Below are 18892 nucleotides of genomic sequence, written 5' to 3'. Positions count from 1 at the left end.
CAGCCAGTTTTGGCAGGTAACCAACTCTCATCTGGAGTTTGATTCTGCTCTAAGTAGCACATTCAGCTGCCAAAATGAGGAAAGAAGCAAGTGAATTTTGGAATCTTTTAACCGCCCTAGGCTGGCAGATAAAGATCTTCAGCTTTCTTCCCATCATTCCCGATAGTCTGCTCAGTATGCTGCCCAATAAAACCAAGTTGATGTAAAAAACAATCCTTAAAGCCATGTGACTTTGTGAAAGCAAGAGATTAAATCCAGCTAATCACATCCTTCTCATTCAGCTTCTTTTCCTACCTTCCTTCCAAACTGGAAGATGGAAAGATCAAGGTGGAGAGGGCAAGGAGAAAAAAAGAGATGTGGAATATTCCTTTGTTGATTTTCCACTGAGTGCAGAATGGGAAGTTATAGGCCTGTGGGCTAGGAACAGTTTGGATTCTATTCTCATCTCTTCCCCATTCTCTTTATTCCTCTTCTCTGATATTATTCTAGTCTTTCCAGACGTGTCCTACTTTTATTATATTAATGTGACAAAACACCCATAAAAAACACCCACTAATCAATCCATCTCCCACAAATAAGGAATCTGAAACAGCCTGGCAGCAATAAGAAATTCATTAAGTTTGCTTCAAAACAAGTGTCCAGTCAGCTGGCTAAATGCCTTCTACATATCATTCAGTTTTTCGTATAATAATTAGAAGCTGTTAGAAACAACAACGAAAAGTTTGAATTTTTGTTTTTCCAGCCTATCAACCAATTAGCTCTTGGCCTCTCGTGTCTGCTTAAGCTGTCCCGTCTGACTATTTCACCAGATATTTTTATTTTCTGTTTTGTTTTTTTAAATTGTGCAAGTCGGCCACAGCTTCTCTCACTCGGTCAGAGTATTAATTAGCAGTAACATAAGATTATCTTAAAGTTGCTACATTGTTGGTAGTTGTATCCACTTTTCATATCAATGACACCACAAGTGATTTTGAAGTTAGATTTTTGGCACCAAGTAAACCAAACCACTGAACAGGTAACCAGGCCTCTGGTTTGATTTTCCCCATTAGTGACGTTATGGGACTTGAAGCACTCATTTTGCTGACTTTAGAATTCCAGGTGGATAAATGTGGAAACAATCATGTTATGCATACACGTGATGCTAATAGTGGTAGATACGCATTGGTATTCTACTTAGACTGATCCAATAACATTGATGATATTTTTTTACATTAAATTGGAAATAATATTTTATTTTATAGAGATTTTTTCCGCACTCAGTTTTTTTCTATTCTGCTCCTATAGGGGCAGCACAGTGTTTTGGTAGTTAGCCTTACTGCAACTAGTCCTTGGTTTGAATTTGAGCCAGAGCCCTTCTGTGTTGAGTTTGCATGTGTCTCCTGGCAACTACTGTCACTGTGCCCTTGACCCGGGCATGAGCTTACAGCTGCAGACGCTGTATGATAGCTGCCCACTGCTCCCAACCTTTAGGATAGGTTAAATGCAATAAATCTCCTTACAGTGATCCCTTAAGCGATCACTGTAAGGAGATTTATTCCATAAACTTAAATATTCACATTCAATTTGATCTTTTAGAAGGTGTTACGTGTCTATCATAGCTTGTATTAACCTAGAGAACACATGTATTTTATGTACACTCAGACAAGGAGCCACTAATAAGATAAATACCTACTTGCCCAGCCAAAAACAGTCTAATCCTTCCAATTTAAACCGACTGAGCAGAAAAGCAAAGTTTCCGAAAAATGTCTAAACATCTTAGCAAAGCAACAATTTTTTGGTTTCTAATTCCCACCAGATTAAGAACATGAAGTTTTGACCATCAAATTTTCCAATCAAGTATCCACAAATTCTGTACGAGCCCCTTTGAACCTGAATACTGATGTACTGTATTGCGCTGTATTTTAGGATTTTATGGTGGTCCTGCAGTACACAGAGAAGTATAGAGAGAAGCAAAATAACACTCTTTATTCCACTCTTAAGCTGCTCATTATAAAGGCAGACACTGCACACACACACACACACACACACACACACACACTGATACACACATACAGTAACCTCCAATCTGACAAAAACACATAAACACACATATGCAACATGCAGCTCTGCTCCTTGAGATTTAACGCACACACACACAGGCGCGCGCACGCACACACACACACACACACACACACACACACACACACACACGCACACACACACACACACACACACACACACACACACACACACAGACCACAGAGGAATTTCCTAGTTTCATATAAAACTGATAATGGGATGTGTCCCAGCGGGAGTGGAAAATCAGAGGTGACTTACGAGCCTCCACATTCCAGCCGCACACACATACACGGCTCTTTTCCTTCATCACACACTCACACACAAACACACTTACTTTAACACCTTGGAAGAAAAGCAGAAAGAAAGAGGGAGAGGTAGAGAGGGGAAGTTTGGCAGGGAGAAAACAGTTAAGTTTCCACGTCCTCGCTGGGCCTCTTTATCGTTTTTCTTTCGTTTTGACGGAGAAGGAAGGGGAGGCAGAAACATAAGGCCATTCCTTGGAAGTCAGGAGGGCCTTTTCGAACATGTTGCTGCAATGTGCAGCACAGTTAGTGTAAAGAGGTGACAATGCAGAGTCCTGAAGAGATGCAATCTAAGCATGGGAAAGAAAAGGAACCGACAAAGGAAAGAGGGGGACAAAGCAAAAAATAAATGGAATGTAGATGAGGGAGAAACAAGAGAAGGAAGATCCAAAAGGAGAGAAAGATAAAGGAAAGAACATGAGTTCAAAGGAGAGATTAAGTAAGAAGAAAAGAGCAGGGGGAGGTGACAAGAACAGAGAGAAAACAAAAGGAGTATGGAGGAGTTGAGAATCAGAATCAGAATCAGAATCAGAATACTTTATTGATCCCTGGGGGAAATTATTTTTGAACATTGAAACGATAAGTTAGGCAACAGAAAACATTTGATGACAAAGCATCTCCATCATCAACCATTAGCTTTCGTTCTTTCAGTTATCATTTCTTCACTTAAGTGGACTTTTAACCCCCATCCTTCATTTCTCTGCCCTCTGCTCCACATCACTCTTTTCATCATGTTTCCTTTTCACTCCATCAACACCTTCTCCCACCTGCGTCTTATCCTCTGTCAGTTCTTCTTTAATACTACTTCATCTTCTCTTTCATCTCTCCTTTCCCCCATTAATCAATCACTCTTTCCATCATCTGCTAACTCTTCATCACCTTTTTTTTACCTCTGTTACACACTCCTCCACCTCATTCATTCCTCCATTCTGCTTCTATTCTTCCCTCATCTCTCTTTCAATGTTTCCATCTCTCCCTCCATCAAGCTGGAATCCCTCAGTAGTTATTTTCCTTCTTTTGTCACTCCACCAACATCCCTCCACCCCTCCCAGCCTCCATGTATTATTTCTGTTTCATCTGTCCTTCGCTCTAACCCTTTTTCCTCCCTCCATCTGTGCAACCATCTTTCCTGTCATCCCTCCATCATGACGCTCTGTTCGCCAGGCAACCAGAGGCTATGATATGCTGCCACTACCTGCTGCGGGTGCGTGTGTGTGTGTGTGTGTGTGTGTGTGTGTGTGTGTGTGTGTGTGTGGTCCTGGCAGTGTTTGGAGCACAGAAGGTATAAGGGGCTTATACCTGCAGAGAGAGAGAGCAAGAGAGAGAGAGATGACTGTAGAGTGAGGTGTAAAACTGGACGTCAAGGTGATACAGCCACCTGTCCTGCTATGTGTGTGTGTGTGAGAGAGTGAGTGTTAAGGATAATAGAAGGAAACATGAGTTTTGCAGTTGATTTGGGGTTGAAGGGGAAACCACAGTTACAGGTCTGAGCAATGTGCTAACCTATTAAAAGTAGGGCCCCAATATTTATTAAAAGGCAGAATAATAAATGTAGTAACTCTTAATTAATCATGTGAAGCATTAACCATCAGATTTAGTAGCAAAGTTCATTATTATTTACCTCTGAAAGGCTTAATGCTTTTTGTCTTTATAGTCATTTAACTTATTTTGATAGCAAGTTTTCCTGAAATATAAATTATATATTTAACTTCACTGTACATATGAAGCTGAGATTATTCAAGCAAACCAATGACTGGCAAAGTAGGTCAGACCTCACGGGGTTAATTTGGTCTTATTGGCTGGAAATGCAGTTCCTTTAAACAAAACATTTAGTTACTCTGTTACATTTAGTTACTCTCAATGTTACTCTGAAAGAAAAATAAGATGTCAACTTTTCTTTTCTTGGGTTTTGAAATAAAACTATAATAAAAAATGAATGAATTTAAAAAATGCCACAAAGAGATGCTTTTTAACCACCTGAGCTCTCGTTTGGGATAAATTTTTAATTTCTCCAAGCTTAGTTGGACCTGATAATAATATATAAAAATGAAGGTACCTCTTCTAACATTTCATTGCATATGTTACATAAAAAAAAGTATGTCCTCGTGACGACAGTGGGTTTATTTCACGACATAACGCCACAAAGTTAATGCGGCTTAACAAAGTATAAAACACTGTTGAGCAGAATGGATTACAAAGTGCTATATGAAGACTCAAGGTCTCAGGACAATAAAACCAGGCACTGAGGGCCGACTATGAAACTTAACACAATGACATAGTGACTTAGCAGTCATGCCCTACATCAGGATGTCAAACTTGTCTTATATCTTGAGCCACATAAATGATATATTTTTGTTAATTCATAGAAAATGTTCTTTTTCTTCTGTGGACTCACAAAAAAACCCCAAAACAGACAGAAAATTTGTGAATTTTCTGTCATTTAATTTTTTTTATGTATTACTTAATTACTTTGGTTTAGTATGAATGGCAAATGAAGAGCATGTTAGATTTACTTGATTCAATAGTGGACATTGATTGCACACAGATGTTTTGCTTTGGCAGAAACTTAACTATGTTAAATCAACACAACTTATTCATATTAAATAAACTGGTGCATTTTGTGTTGATAAAACATGATTGAAACATGTTTAGATGAAGTAAGTTGAGCCCTTGGAATATTTTAATCCTTCACAATTTTGTCATTTTATTCCAACACTATTCAATAACCTTTAGCTCAATACTACTTGGTGACTTAAATACTACATGTTGTCTTTATATTAACATATTGTTCAACAAAGGAATGGATTTACAACAACTTCCTCCCTTTATCTGTGTTGCAGGGGCATAACCCCAAAGTGATAGGTTAAGAGGCAGGGTACAACCCAGACAGCTCACCAGTGTATCACATAGAGACAAACAACCATTTCCACCAATTAACCTTACTCTAATAACTGCATGGCTTTTCACTGTGGGAGAGAACACAGTGCAAACTAACCAGCTTGTGGCTTTGAACCCAGGAGCTTCTTGCTGTGGGGCAACAGCACTAACGACCACGCCACCAATCCAGGGTTAACATGGCTTATCAAGGCTTGATGCACAATTGTTACGTTTTTGTCCTTGACAGGTTCAACCACAAAAAATGGCGACAGCATACGCGTGGTGTGTGTAGTTGTCTGCCTCTAGTTGTGTGATCTTGTGAATTTCAACTAACCACTCTTACTAGATTGTATCATGTCATCTCAATGAGATCAAATTAAGTTGTTGAATTTCATACATATACTACATGATTTAATTACGTTCACCATAGAAACATGAAATTATTTTGTTCAAATTACAAGTTAGACTTTTGTAAATGTAACAACCACCCATTTTCCTTTTTTTCGGTATTCTGAAAAAAAGTAGAGGCGGCTGCTCAACTTGAATGAGATGGATGCCTTCCTCAAACCATGATCCAAAGTGCACGAGCCAAAATCACAAGCAGTGTCGCAGGATTTAACATTGCTATATTATTGACTTACTTCACTGAACATGACATGAACAGTTTAATATACCCTCTCTGCATATCATGTAGTTTCTACACTATATAGTTACACTTAACTTTAAAGCATGAGGCAATTGTGTTAAATACACACAAGATGCTTACATAACTCCAAGAAATGGGCAATCCCTTTTTTTCAGTGTGCAGGGCCTGGGAGTGCTCTATCAATAGGAAAGGCTGTAAATCTTATGAAAATATAGTATAAATAAAATTGAAATTTGAAATCTATTAACTTTGTCGCATTTTCCAAAGCCGTCCTATGTTTAACACCACTGCCTTATATCATCCACATCAACTGCCTGACCTTCTGTATTACTGCAACTAGAAGTATTAGTTACCCAAAAAAAAGTGCTGTATGAAAAAAGACTCGAAATTAGGTATTCATCAGGAAAGTATTTACTGCGGTCACAGATCCAGTGAGTAGTACTGTAATCATCTCATAGACATCAGTATGAGTCGCCCCCGCTGGTCATTGGAAGATTGCAGCTTTACCCCCCCCCCCCCCCCCCCCCCCCCTTTACACACACACACTTGCCTATACGTAAAGATCTGCTACCCCAATATTTAATCAAAAGTGTTTCAGAGTTGCTCACTAGCAGTTACTCTTCAGCTTTGTGCCACAATCAACAGCTGTAATGGTCAACAGTAGGAAGAGTGAACTCAAACTGTAATAAAATAAAAATATATTTTAGTTGTTGAGTATGAATGTTGTTTCTTGACCCTGGAAATTTGATTTATTTTACATTTTTTTCAGCTATTTGCCATTTCTTTAATTACCATTTCATAAGTTACTAAGGACATCTGTGTTGCAAACTGCTGTTTCCTAACTTTGCATGCTACCGATTCCATCACCGGCACTGTATGTGCATTCAAACTAGTCAAAGCCTAATTTCCTGTAGAGAAGAGAATCTTTTTCAGAATCTTTTTCAGAGAAGCAGTTCCGGTCCCAGACAGACTTTACCAAGCAACAGCCACACAACACGGCCAAAAATAAAAGCACACAGTGTGTGAGGCTCGATATTCGCTCTGTGGACGAGCTGTTTCTGCGGGATGATTTTCATACCGTACGCAAATGAGTAGAGGCCTACCTGGAAGGAGAGCAAAAACATTCAGAATTTTTAAACACTGCACTATTCTCTGGGCAAATGTCAGCTCCAATATGAATTTGTGTTTTTAGTGGGAAATGAGTTTAAACAAATATGACTTTCCTCACTAACAGGCATTCATCATCAGTAATACGATGACTAAAAGTTTATAACCCCAGTGAGCTCTTCATGTGGGGAACAATGTGGTTAAAGTGAATAAACCGAGTTGTATAACGGCACATTTCTGGGAAGCAAGGTCTTAGAAAATTCTCCTCTTCAGAGTCGCAACTCGCAACAAAATGCATTTAAATGAACAGTGTTATCAGTGCTGAAGAAAAGCAATTGAATGTGGCCTTCACCCACTCACCCGCCTCCGGAGCATCACACCGCTCATGCACGTAAACACACGCACACGTGAACTGCAAACACACACGTGCACATACCAGGGCAGAAGCAGCACACTTCACTGTCTGAGAATTTGTGAATGGAAAAATGGTTTAACACACTTGGCGGCAGAGCGGCAAGACTTCCTACGCTTTAGGACCGGAGGGACTGATCATCTCTTGGTCTGCCTGCCTGCTCTGTCTGTCACTCTGTCCATCAGTCAGTCCGACTGTCTGTCAAATACATATTTGTATAGGAGCCTTATCGCTTGTGCTAAACGGCTGTCTCAGAATTTGCCTGCACGTCTGAGTGTCTGGCTGTTTTTGGCTGAGTTAGCAAGACAGTTCTTTTTCAACCTCTTCTGCCAGGCGTTCTGTCTGTGTGTCCTCGTGTACATTTGTTTACCTGTCTGTCTGTCCGTCTGTCTTTTTCAATGTGTTTACTTGTCCGTCTGACTGCCAGCTCGTCTGACTGCCTCTGTTTTCGAGTGACTTCCTATCTGTCTGCCAGTCTCCTTTCTTAGTTCCCAATCTCTGTCTGTCTGACAGCCCGTCTCATGTTTATGTCTGTCTGTCACTTTATTTGTCTTTTCAGCTACAGTATTTACCGGGCTGTCTTTCTAGAAAAAAAAACAAAAAAGTTAGACACACAACTGCATCCTTTTAACTGTCTTTGTCTGTCACTAAATTCAGACTGTGTAGGATGTAAATGGTGTAATAGAAACCTATTTTTTAAAGCATAAATGGGAGCTGTTATGCTTATTTTCTTGTCTCTATACTTTACGTGACTCACACTTCAAAATAATCCGTATGTATCTGCAAGTCCTCGGTTCCACTGTCTTAAACAAAGGTGTTTTAGCATCTCTTCCTTTAAGCCTAAGTCTTCTTCTGACGGGCTGTCCCTCATAAATAGAACATAGAAATGACCATATTAGGGACCCCCCCCCCCCCCCCCCCCCTCCCTCTCTCTATGATGTCATACACAGCGAAGAACAGAAAAAAACTATTTGAAACTGAGCATTGAGAGCAGTTTGAATACTGAGCTTTTGCCTCCCAGGGATTACTTGTGCACGTACTGACCTCATTTTTCAAAACTTTAACTTGGGCAGCCACCCTTTTAACACACCTATACACAAATATGGAAAAGAGGCATGCTAAATTGGACTAGGCATACTTTAATATATTTTCCAAAGTACAAAAATCAGATGATGAGAAGAAAGACAGGGCGACGATGTGAACCAGAGAAGAAGGTTATACTGTGATGCCACTTGTAGTAGCAAAAGGGAAGAAGCAAAATAATAAGTAATGAGACAGTGAACACTGTCAAGAAGTATTAGTGGAAGAAAGAGGAAAATAAAAGAAAAAGAATGGCATTAATAGAAAAGAACCAGAAGGAGAAAAAAAGCTCCAACAGGGGAGAGCAAGGTCACTGTAATCGCACCTCTTTGCTCTGACAGACAAATGGCAGTGTGTGTATACAAGTGTGTGTCTGTGCTGTGTGTACTAGAGTAACTTGTTATGCAAGGGACGTCCCAGCGGCAGCGAGGGAGACATGAAACATAAATACAAACACACACAGGCGCGCGCACGCGCACGCACACACACACACACACACACACACACACACACACACACACACACACACACACACACACACACACAGAGTTCAGCCTGTTTTCTTGTAAATCACTGTGCTCAAGGCTCAAGAGGACAAGCACACTAGGTGTGTGTACGTGTGTGTTGTGGTGGCACCCCTCGGTTAATGGAGGGAACTGACACCGCTGTGTGAGACAGTCAGCTGTCTAGTTTATATGTGTGTGTGTGTCCATTAACAGCATCCTGGGAGGGAGAGGACGAGAGAGAGAGAGAGAGGGGGGGGGGGCAGATAGATAGATAGATATTTATGATGAACTACTTTATGTCATAGTCACCCTTCTTGCACACATATTACAACACACTGTCATTCACAGCCGCGGACGAGGACATCCCCCCTGCTTGGTTGCTACACACAAACACAATCTCACACAAACACACACACACTCACAGGAAAGCACCCACTTGACTGAAAAAGAAAGCAAGGCAAAGCAGACGAGAGCAAGAAAAGGAAGAAGAAGCCTGGATATGGACAGACAGACTTTGAACCAACCTGGCCGGCTCTCCTTTTCTATCACCGAAAGCATTCCTCTGTTTTCGCTCTCCCTCCTTCCATCGCCACGGAAACAGACACACCGACCAACCGGCCGACCGTCTCCTTCTCTCTCTCACGCATACACACACTTTCTCTCACATGCACACACAAGTTCAAACCCCCAATATGAAGTCCAGTTTGTCAGCAGCCACCCATTCATCCATGCCTCCATCCGCTGCTCTGTCCGTCTGCCACTGTGTGTGTTTACATCTGAGTGCGCTCACTCGTTCACCAGGCAGGCATGTGAGCATGTCTCAGTCGGGAGGTGTATGTGTATGTGAGTCTCTCTCTCTCTCTCTCTCTCTCTCTCTCTCTCGCTCGCTCGCTCGTTTTCTGTGTGTGTGTGTGTGTATATGTGTGTGTGTACAGCAGAGTGGGAGCCCTAGAGAAACACTCCTCTTGCCACAGGAGTAAAGCCCAGGCATGACGCAGAGCCAGAAATAGATGGAGGGCCCCAGCAGGGGGGGAGGAGGCGCCAGGCCAACGCATATGGCACTTTTGCAAGGACATGAAGAGTGTGTTGTAATATGTAATACACAGTATATGAAGGCAACTTAAATGCACGCTTATATTTAGACTTGAAAGGGGTGGCCAGCATATGCACTTTTAACAATGACAGCATTAGTGCGGAAAATCAATTTTATAGCAGTAGAATAACGTTTCTGAGCAAAGGAACTACAAAAAGTGCAACTGGCTGTAGTGCACGCAGAAGACCAGATGCATCAAATCTGACACCAAACAGCTCATCCAACTTCCTGTCCCTACATATAGAAGACTTATTTTGAGGATGCAAAATAAGGCACAAATGACCACTTTCTCATCATTGCCACATTTTAATTTCCAAAAAGCCAGACTTCGCAAAATCTCAGCGCAGACTGCGCTGTAAGCACAATGTATAAACGCAAAAATGTGAAACTGATCAGAAGAAAGAAAAAACTACCACTGCCGTCATTATAACTGCTTTACAAAAGTAACTCGTGCACTCTGTAGCATCATCGATCACACCTGACTTAGTGTCAAGAACTATTATTCCACCCAACTATTCCCACTCAGGATTATGAGAGTACCAGAATCCAAAGTGATGTGCACCTCTGTGGTTTTTTAATCCAACCAACAGCCACTGAGTATTCCCTTGAAGCATGCATTTTCTTTTTCACCAAAACCAAGATGTTTAGACATTTACTCACACACTGTATCATGATATAACACACAATAAGACACACACAAACTTTTACAGCTTCCTTACTGAGCATTTCCTTATTTTCTGTTACACACATACAGTTACAACTTTAGATGTTCACATTAAACAAAGTTTCAAATAATGTGGGCTATGTACAAGTGATCCCTGTAAAGCATTAATGCACAGTTTCAAACTCTGTTTTCCTACTTTTGGCTCTGAATAAATCCACAAAGAGGTGATATTACAAATTTCAAGCACTGAGATCTGTGCTGTTCAAACCATCTGTTTATGAGAGGCAGCCAATCAGAAGAAAGACAGCTTTAAGGGATAAGAAAAAAGAGGCTTGTTTTAGTCAGAAAATAAACTACTTTGCTTTAAACAGTCAGCTTACAATGTTTTTTTTTTCTATTTCAGCATGGTTGATGTCAGCTAGAGGGAATTTCCTTATATGATCATCTCCAGTGCTGCCCGTGTTGCAGCTCAGAACACCGCAAACCAGTCAGTCTAACTCAGAAAGCAGCCATGGATGCTTCCTTTCAATGGAAAATACATTATTACACTTTTTAGTGTGTATAAAGGCTGTTTTTGAAATCTCCACAAAGGCAAGAGAAGGAAGCCCACAAGCATTGAGTTTGGTTTGTGGAAGAGACATGAGGGGCAACCAATCAGAAAAAAATGTGACTTTTAAGGAGAGAGAGGCTTTAAAGAGACAGGAGCTAAAACGGCAAAGATTCAGACAAAGAATTAACAGAGGGCCTGCATAAAAAACACAGTATAAAAGGTACTCCAGAGGAGTCCAAGAACAAAAATAGGGAGCTAGAAATTAGCACAAGTGGAGGTGTGAGAATATAAAGACGGGAAGCATAATAATCCACATAAAAGCAAAAGAACACATTACAAGTGAAAAGAGATTTTGAAAAACCCCACACAAACACATATGCAAATACTGGATACAAACACACAGGAACTGAAGAATCTACATGCACAAACGGGTAAATAGACAGAAAACATCTGACTGTACTCTATATGTGTGTCTCACTGGAACCACAATCCATGCTGGTGTGCACTGGGAATACTAAACTTCAATGCATTTGGTATTATTCAAGCACAATGGGCTAGCCTCCGCTCGCTGTATGTGTGTATGTGCCTCACGCAGTGCAGTATATTTGTAAATCCCAGCACTTTGCAGCCTGCGCCTGGTTTAACACTGATGTATACACTATGTATTATGTATTGCTACACACACATATACGCACACATAAAGATTTATGAATTATGCACACGTGCAGCCTGGCCTGCTCTCTATAAATAGTCCTTGTTCGGTTTAACTCAGCACAAGTCGCTGAGTGTTTTTCTTTTAATTAATACAGTTACATAGTCTGCTGGATTAGCAGTTACATTTCAATTAAGCGGCAAACAATTAGTGTTTTTTTTTTTTATATTTAAGGAACAGAAAGCGCAAAAATATGGCCACGCACACATACACACACACTTCCTCTAACGAGGCCAGATAGATGTCTGTTCTCTCCTAAGCATTAACTGCACATTTATAATTCAGTGCTTTATTGTTGACTATCAGCTATCACACCACACAGACTTGTTAACGTGCACACACATGCATACAGTAACACACAGAGACACACACACAGTGAGTAGCGACAGCTGGTTATGAAACAGCTGTTGAGTCGAGAGAGCTCTGTATGTATTTGAGCAGTGAGAGTGCAGCTTACATAAATACTTGATCATATCTGGATTGCTCTCAGTCTGAAAATGTATAATCCGCCTTGTTAGGATCACTCGCCAAGAAGATAGAGCAAGAGAAAAGGAGCAGAAAGGCAGGGGAAGAGTAGGAAAACAAAAAAGAAGCATCAACTGTCAGAGCGGGGTGGATACACAGCTCAAAGCGCATCACTTGAACATGTCATTCATCAAAAAACACCTTTTGCATTCAACAACTACAGTTCCCAGCAGGCTTTGACACCCCTCATTTTCCAGCATTGTCATGCCACATCATGTTCGCACTGTGGGAGTTTGGAACATTCATGCATTATTCCAGTATATAATCCCCCAAGAGCCACACCGCAGAAGTGCTGTCTAAGTTGTCCGTGTTTGTCCTGAAGTATATTTGGAGCAGCCCCGTAACAAGTTAAAACAAAAAGAATTAAAGTGGAGAGGTGAATCATTTTAAATTAGATTCAACAGTCAAATTAGTGATAGCATCAGATTTGGGCACATTTTTCATTTTCATGTGCCAACATTAAACTATTATCATTAAAATCACATGCACAATGTTTCATTTTCAGTATGCAGGGTTACTGTCATTAAAGGATGCAAAACACAAGCCACCCAAGCATATGTGGCCATTTGTTTTTATTTTTTCCAGACAGTAACTCGGATCATTTACTACCGGACAATCCCCTCAGTCTTATTTTATTCTGCTAACCAGCTAGGTCTGGTCCTTACTGTGTTTTCCTAGAGGTAGGGTGGTCAGGTGGGCAGCACTGTGGTGCAACAGTTTGCCCTTCTGCCTCACAGCAAGAAACTCACCAATTCAAACTTTCTGCTCAGCTGGGTCTTTCTTTGTGGAGTTTGGATGCTTTCCCTGCGCTCCTGTACCTGTGTGGGTTTCCTCTGGGTGCTTTGGTTTCCTCCCAGTCCAAAGACATGTTTGTTAGGTGATTCCAAGTTGGCTGTAGGTGTGGATGCTAGAGTGTTTGGTGGTCTGTCTCCCTGTGTTAGCCCTGTTAGGGACTGGTGACCAGTCCAGAATGTACTCCGCCTTTCGACTAGTGACAGCTAGGCTGAGCTGACATAGATCTCCTACAAGTCTTAGTTAAGATGTTAAGAAAATGAATGGATGGATGGATCTAATAGGGATTACCATCACCAGCTGAAATCTGTCTTCTGGAGAGCTAGTTGATTTATGCCTCTATATTAGTGAGGTGGCTGTGGCTTAAGAGGTAGAGTACTGGAAAGTCAGTAGTTCAATTCTCCCACGTCTTTGTGTCAAAATGGCATTAAAAGATAACAAATTAGCAAGTAAAAAAAGTGTAAAACACAAATCTCCCACATGAGTCATGAAAGAAACTCAGGATTTATGACAGGACTACCTCTGGGCACTTAGTTTTCCTGCATCAAGACACCAACATATATCTCTGTGACTCTGCTTCAGAATGCTTGTACTCCATGCTCTGGCATGGGAACCAGTTACTCATTCTTGACGTCACCCAAAAAGCACTGATTTATATTCTGTTTACTCAGTAGGTAGAAGCAGTCATCAAAGCGACACAGCCACACCTTTTTCTCTCATCAAAGATGTGAATGGTGATTCAGAGGTATGGAAACACGTTAAAAACGGCTGATACTGAAAACTAGACAGTCCGGTTAAAATGAAACACATGAAACAACAAAAACTTGCCCGGTGACAATACAGTACGCCCGTTCCTTTTTCTAACTTTCAGTAGCCGGCAGCTGAAGTGGACCATTTTCTACCCATTGGATACGTTTGACTTTACTGCCTAAGCCGTCCATCATCTTGAACTGTCACTGAAATCAGCGTCATTATCATTTGAACTGGTGTTTTTTAGAGTGAACTAAGGAAGAGAAACTGGGTCAGTAAGACAGTTAGATACCAGTAAGACCAGTACGTACGCAAACTTAAATTTAAGACCGTCCAGTCCACGTTTGACCGGCAGGTGGATCTTGGGAAGTTTGTTATGGAAACACGGCTACAATGTGCACTTAGCAGCAAGGGAAAAAACACTTTGAGGAAGTAATAGATGATTCATTTAAACAGCATAAAATAAAGAGTGAAGGGGAAGTGAGCATGATAAATGTGAGGTGGAACAGATGAGTGTTCAGATTATCATATAGGATGTAGACCGTGACCTGATTTGGATCCCATAATCAGGGAAAGTAAGAACAGAACGTAAACCTCTGGACGGAGGCCGTTTGTCTTTCGTGGCCATTACAAGCCGCTGCTCACTCTTCTTCTTTGTTAATGGGGAATATTAATTTCCTGTATTCCATCTTTACTGCATTAATATTTGATGATTAAATATGGCCGGGAGCGTCTCAGGCTCATTGCCAGCAAGGCTCTGTCTCAGTCTTGGTTTGCATTCAGTTTCCCAAAAAGTATTTAATTTGTCTGTTTTATTGTAGCATTTGTCTTTTGCTTTGTGTCTTCCTCTGTGTGTTTTCTTTGGTCAGTTAATCAAGATAAACCCTTGAAATGTCTTCTGTTCCAATCTCTCACTTGCTCCCTTGGAATTATTCTCTATCATGGGTTTCTTCCTCTCGGCTCCATCCGTCGGTCTTAAGCCTGTTTCAGGCTGACTGTTGCCAACAGGATCCCAGGGCTTTACTTCCTTTTCTTCCCATGAGTGACGAGGCATGATGTGGATCCAGCCAAAAACTCTAAAACTGGGAGTTGTCAACCCAGCAACAGTTGTTCAAACAAGTGATATCCCACAGCCAGTTGTGGGTGGATTTAGCCAAAGAGAGCTCAGCTCTGAAGTGGAATTATTCGTGTATGTTGCTATTCGTCTGTCCACAATAGTCACCATTTCCAAACAAGTTATTACTTTCTTTGATTTATAATGCTATCTTAGACCACATTTACAAACATATGTTGAATCCATACGCTATTAACACATATATTTTACATTCAATCACATATTTGTGTATTTGTTTGTCTTTTCGCAAATTCGTGTTGGTTTTTCAGGTGCAGGAAAACCGGAAGCTGTATGGTAACTGTCAAAGACACCACAATGAAAAAGAGCAAAGCATGAGTGCAGACAGGCCACGAGGTCAAGCTAAGCCACAATCCTGCCAGATTAGTTCATCTCAGTGTCAGCCCTCATGCGCTGCTAGCTTAGCTCATGCCCTTCTATGTATCTGATTGGCTCACACAGAGTACTGCCTTCAGTTGTTGTGCCCCTGCAAGCCACTTTTCAACCCACCTCCTCTTACTGCTTTTCATTTCCTCCGTGTCTGACTAAGTCCCTGTCATGCCCGTTGTCCCTGATGCTTCCTCTGGAATGTGTGGGGGGCACGCTGCTGCTTTCTCTGCCCATCGTTCCATGTTTGAACACGACAAGGTGAGCAGGCCCGAAAACAGGGCCGTACTACTACAACTACTATTATGCAGACTACTTTAACAGTTTCACTACAAATATAATGTATTTGCTAGCTCACATTTATGAATTCCAATATTCCAATAAAGTTGCGCTCAGGGCGCTCTCTCGCTCGTATAGATTACTGCTGTTTCATGTCGTTTTCACACTTCCAATGAAGAATCAATGGCTACACGTCTTTTTCAGTGAAGCAGCTTGTCGATGAATGACGGGCATGACGCACTACAAATGGAATGTGAGCAGACCAATGATGCATTAAGTGACTTGTAGCTAGCATTGTAGCTTCTGATGTTTTTTTCCAACTTTGTGGCTCGTACGTGGATTACTCCATCCATCCATCATCCTCTGCTTATCCAATTCAATTTACTGGGTGAACTGAGAGGTGGGATAAACCCTGGACAGGCCACCTATTTGTCACAGGGCTAGAGAGACAAATAGGTTCATAGAGATGAACAACCAATCACTCACATTCACACTTATGACCAATGTAACACACTTGGCTTTGGATTGTGGAAGCAAGGAGAGAACCCAGGGTTGGTAGATTTGGATCTTAACAGTTACAGAGATTACTGCTGCATCGTTTCGGTAATTTTGTACTGGACATTGTGTGTGTTTGTGCCTTCTGGCTTTTGGAAGAATTAAAGGTGTCTTTTGGGTAATGTCTAAAAAGGTCAGGGCTGCAGTGCAAACAGCTCATAATATGTGTACGCAGCGCAAATTACTCACTTGGATCATTTACCACACCATCAGCTGTCTACTGTACGCACGCCCTCACCTCCTTCTCCACTTTCCACAGCTTTAAACATCGACCAAAACGAAAGATATCCTGAAGCAGCATTTAACACACATTAATGTGCACAGACACCCACACACACAAATACCGGCATGCAAACAATTAAGACTGCCTGCAAGTGCCCACATGCGGAGTACACACACACACATACATACGTGTATAGACAACAAAGAGCAGCCAGCATCTTAGGAAGTAGAGCAGAGAAAATGCAGGGCTGTTCTTTCCACAGCAGAGCTTCCCCACAGCAAAGCACCATGGGAAATATGGCATGGTCACAACAACAGGGTGCTTCCCTTCCCGACACTTGGAAGACCCGCATGAGCGAGCGTCTTCTCCATACTTTCTACCTTTAATTTGGATTCTTAAATGTTGCATTTGACATGCTCTTTCCACAAAGATTTTCCATATTTGAGAAATTATCAATATTGTTTTTCACTTTGATTTTGTTAATAATATTTTCTTTTATAAAAATGCCACACAGATAAAACCTCTCTTAGCTCAACACAGAGGAAGAGGGAGCGAGAGAGGCACCACTTTAGCCTCTAAGCCATGGGGGACCCAGTAGAGTGTTATGCAACTCAGCCATGCCAACACACACACACACACACACACACACACACACACACACACACACACACACACACACACACACACACACACACACACGCCAGCTGTCCCTGATTCCAGCAGTGAAAACTATCTCTATGTCTATTTGTCTATCTCTGCTTCCCTGTCTTTCCATCCCTTCCTCTCACTATCTTTCCATCCATCTCTCTCGGTCAATTTGTCAATCCCTTCTCTAATACACTGCCAAAAGTACGTGGACACCCCTTTCAAGCTTGGATCAAGTCTCTTAGTTTAGTAAACCTCAATGCCACGGCATACAGAGGTATTTTAGACTACTTGATTTGGTTGGTTGGATGTTTTTTCTCCTGCCCTGCCATAACATCAAAATTCCTGCAGCCAGGATTAAAAGGTGACGTCACAGTTCCTATGTCCATCTGTCATATACAGTCTATTTTCTTGACTGGAAAGCACTTTAGGTTAATTCCCATTGTGATTTAACTTGATATAGGATTAACATTTGTGTGTGTCCGCATACTTTTGGCTCTGACTCCCTTTGTCTAACCTTTCCATCTCCCTTCAGTACTTCTCTCATCTCTTTAGTCCCATTTCTTCCATCACTTCACACTGTCTCTCTTTCTCTCTCTCACCATGTCGGTCTGCAGAGTTTCATGTTGCCTGTGGCACCTGTCGCCCCGTGGGGGTGGCACAATGTGCGCACACTCACACACACACACACACACGGGGTTCGACTTACTCGAAAAGGTGGTATTCATTATTAGAAGTCTTGCAGTGTGTATAGGGGGCTTCCCAAGCATAACACACACACACACACGCACACACACAAGTACCCATTGCCAGCAACCTTCCCAGCAGGGCAAATGAAGACTAAGCACAACCCTTCGAGTTCACCCTCATTAAAGAGACTGTTGCCTGCGTCTCAAACACACACACACACAGCAGTGGCCGGCTGCACAGGTACAGCGGACAAAAGCGACTGACGTCAGCTCTTAAAGGTTACCATAAACCTCCCTTGGTGAAAAACACAGCAGATCCAGCCCGATTCCAAAAAAACACAGTGTTTACCCCAAACTTCTGTTCATTAAAGCCAAACCTCAAAACACAAAGGTTATCCCTGACTTTAATTACAGAAAATCAACACAAAACTCAAATCACCCCACATACCCGCATTTCAGAGGTCACACCTGTGACGCAGTGCCTTGATGGAAACAGTATGACAGATATAAAGATGAAAAGGAAGACTTCATCACTACGCAAGCAAATTTGTCCTTACAATGCAGTCAACAACCGGTTGTTGGAGAATAGTAAATTTGGTAAAACTACTTGATTTTCAGATAAAAGACCAGACCTTTCTTTAGCTCGTCCATTAGTTTCTGTAGCTCTAAAAAAATACCTGTCTTCTTAGAAAGAACATGGTTTCCTGTTCCCATCTAACAATAAATGTGATAGCTGAAATTCTTAACAGTTCTGCTGGCATTTAACATAATTTCCAACAAGCCCTCACCACTGCTATGTTTTAAGAGTCTCGTGGGAGCTGTACCTGGTTTATACAGTTATTCTTTAGGTAACAATTCAGGTTCTTGAAAAAATGTCTAATTGTATTCATTATTGTGAGAGTAATCGCTCAGTTATCTGCATTACTATG

The 18892-nt window shown here is 41.4% G+C and overlaps 1 protein-coding gene across 4 annotated transcripts in view; it reads right to left on the bottom strand.

The window, feature by feature from the left end:
• hivep2a (HIVEP zinc finger 2a) overlaps positions 1–18892 on the bottom strand; it is a 121301-nt gene that overhangs the window by 65971 nt on the left and 36438 nt on the right. The window contains exon 1 of one of the 4 annotated variants that reach the window (XM_004568444.6): positions 9513–9896. The exons of the other annotated variants lie outside the window; for them this stretch is intronic. The gene's annotated coding sequence lies outside the window, so the exon portion shown is untranslated. Of the gene's footprint in view, positions 1–9512; positions 9897–18892 lie in introns of those variants that run through there. 4 annotated transcript variants of the gene reach the window in all.

This window comes from Maylandia zebra, linkage group LG15 (genome assembly GCF_041146795.1).
Source record: "Maylandia zebra isolate NMK-2024a linkage group LG15, Mzebra_GT3a, whole genome shotgun sequence".
In the NCBI taxonomy this organism is placed as follows: domain Eukaryota; kingdom Metazoa; phylum Chordata; class Actinopteri; order Cichliformes; family Cichlidae; genus Maylandia; species Maylandia zebra.
This window is presented reverse-complemented; position numbering and strand designations above follow the sequence as displayed.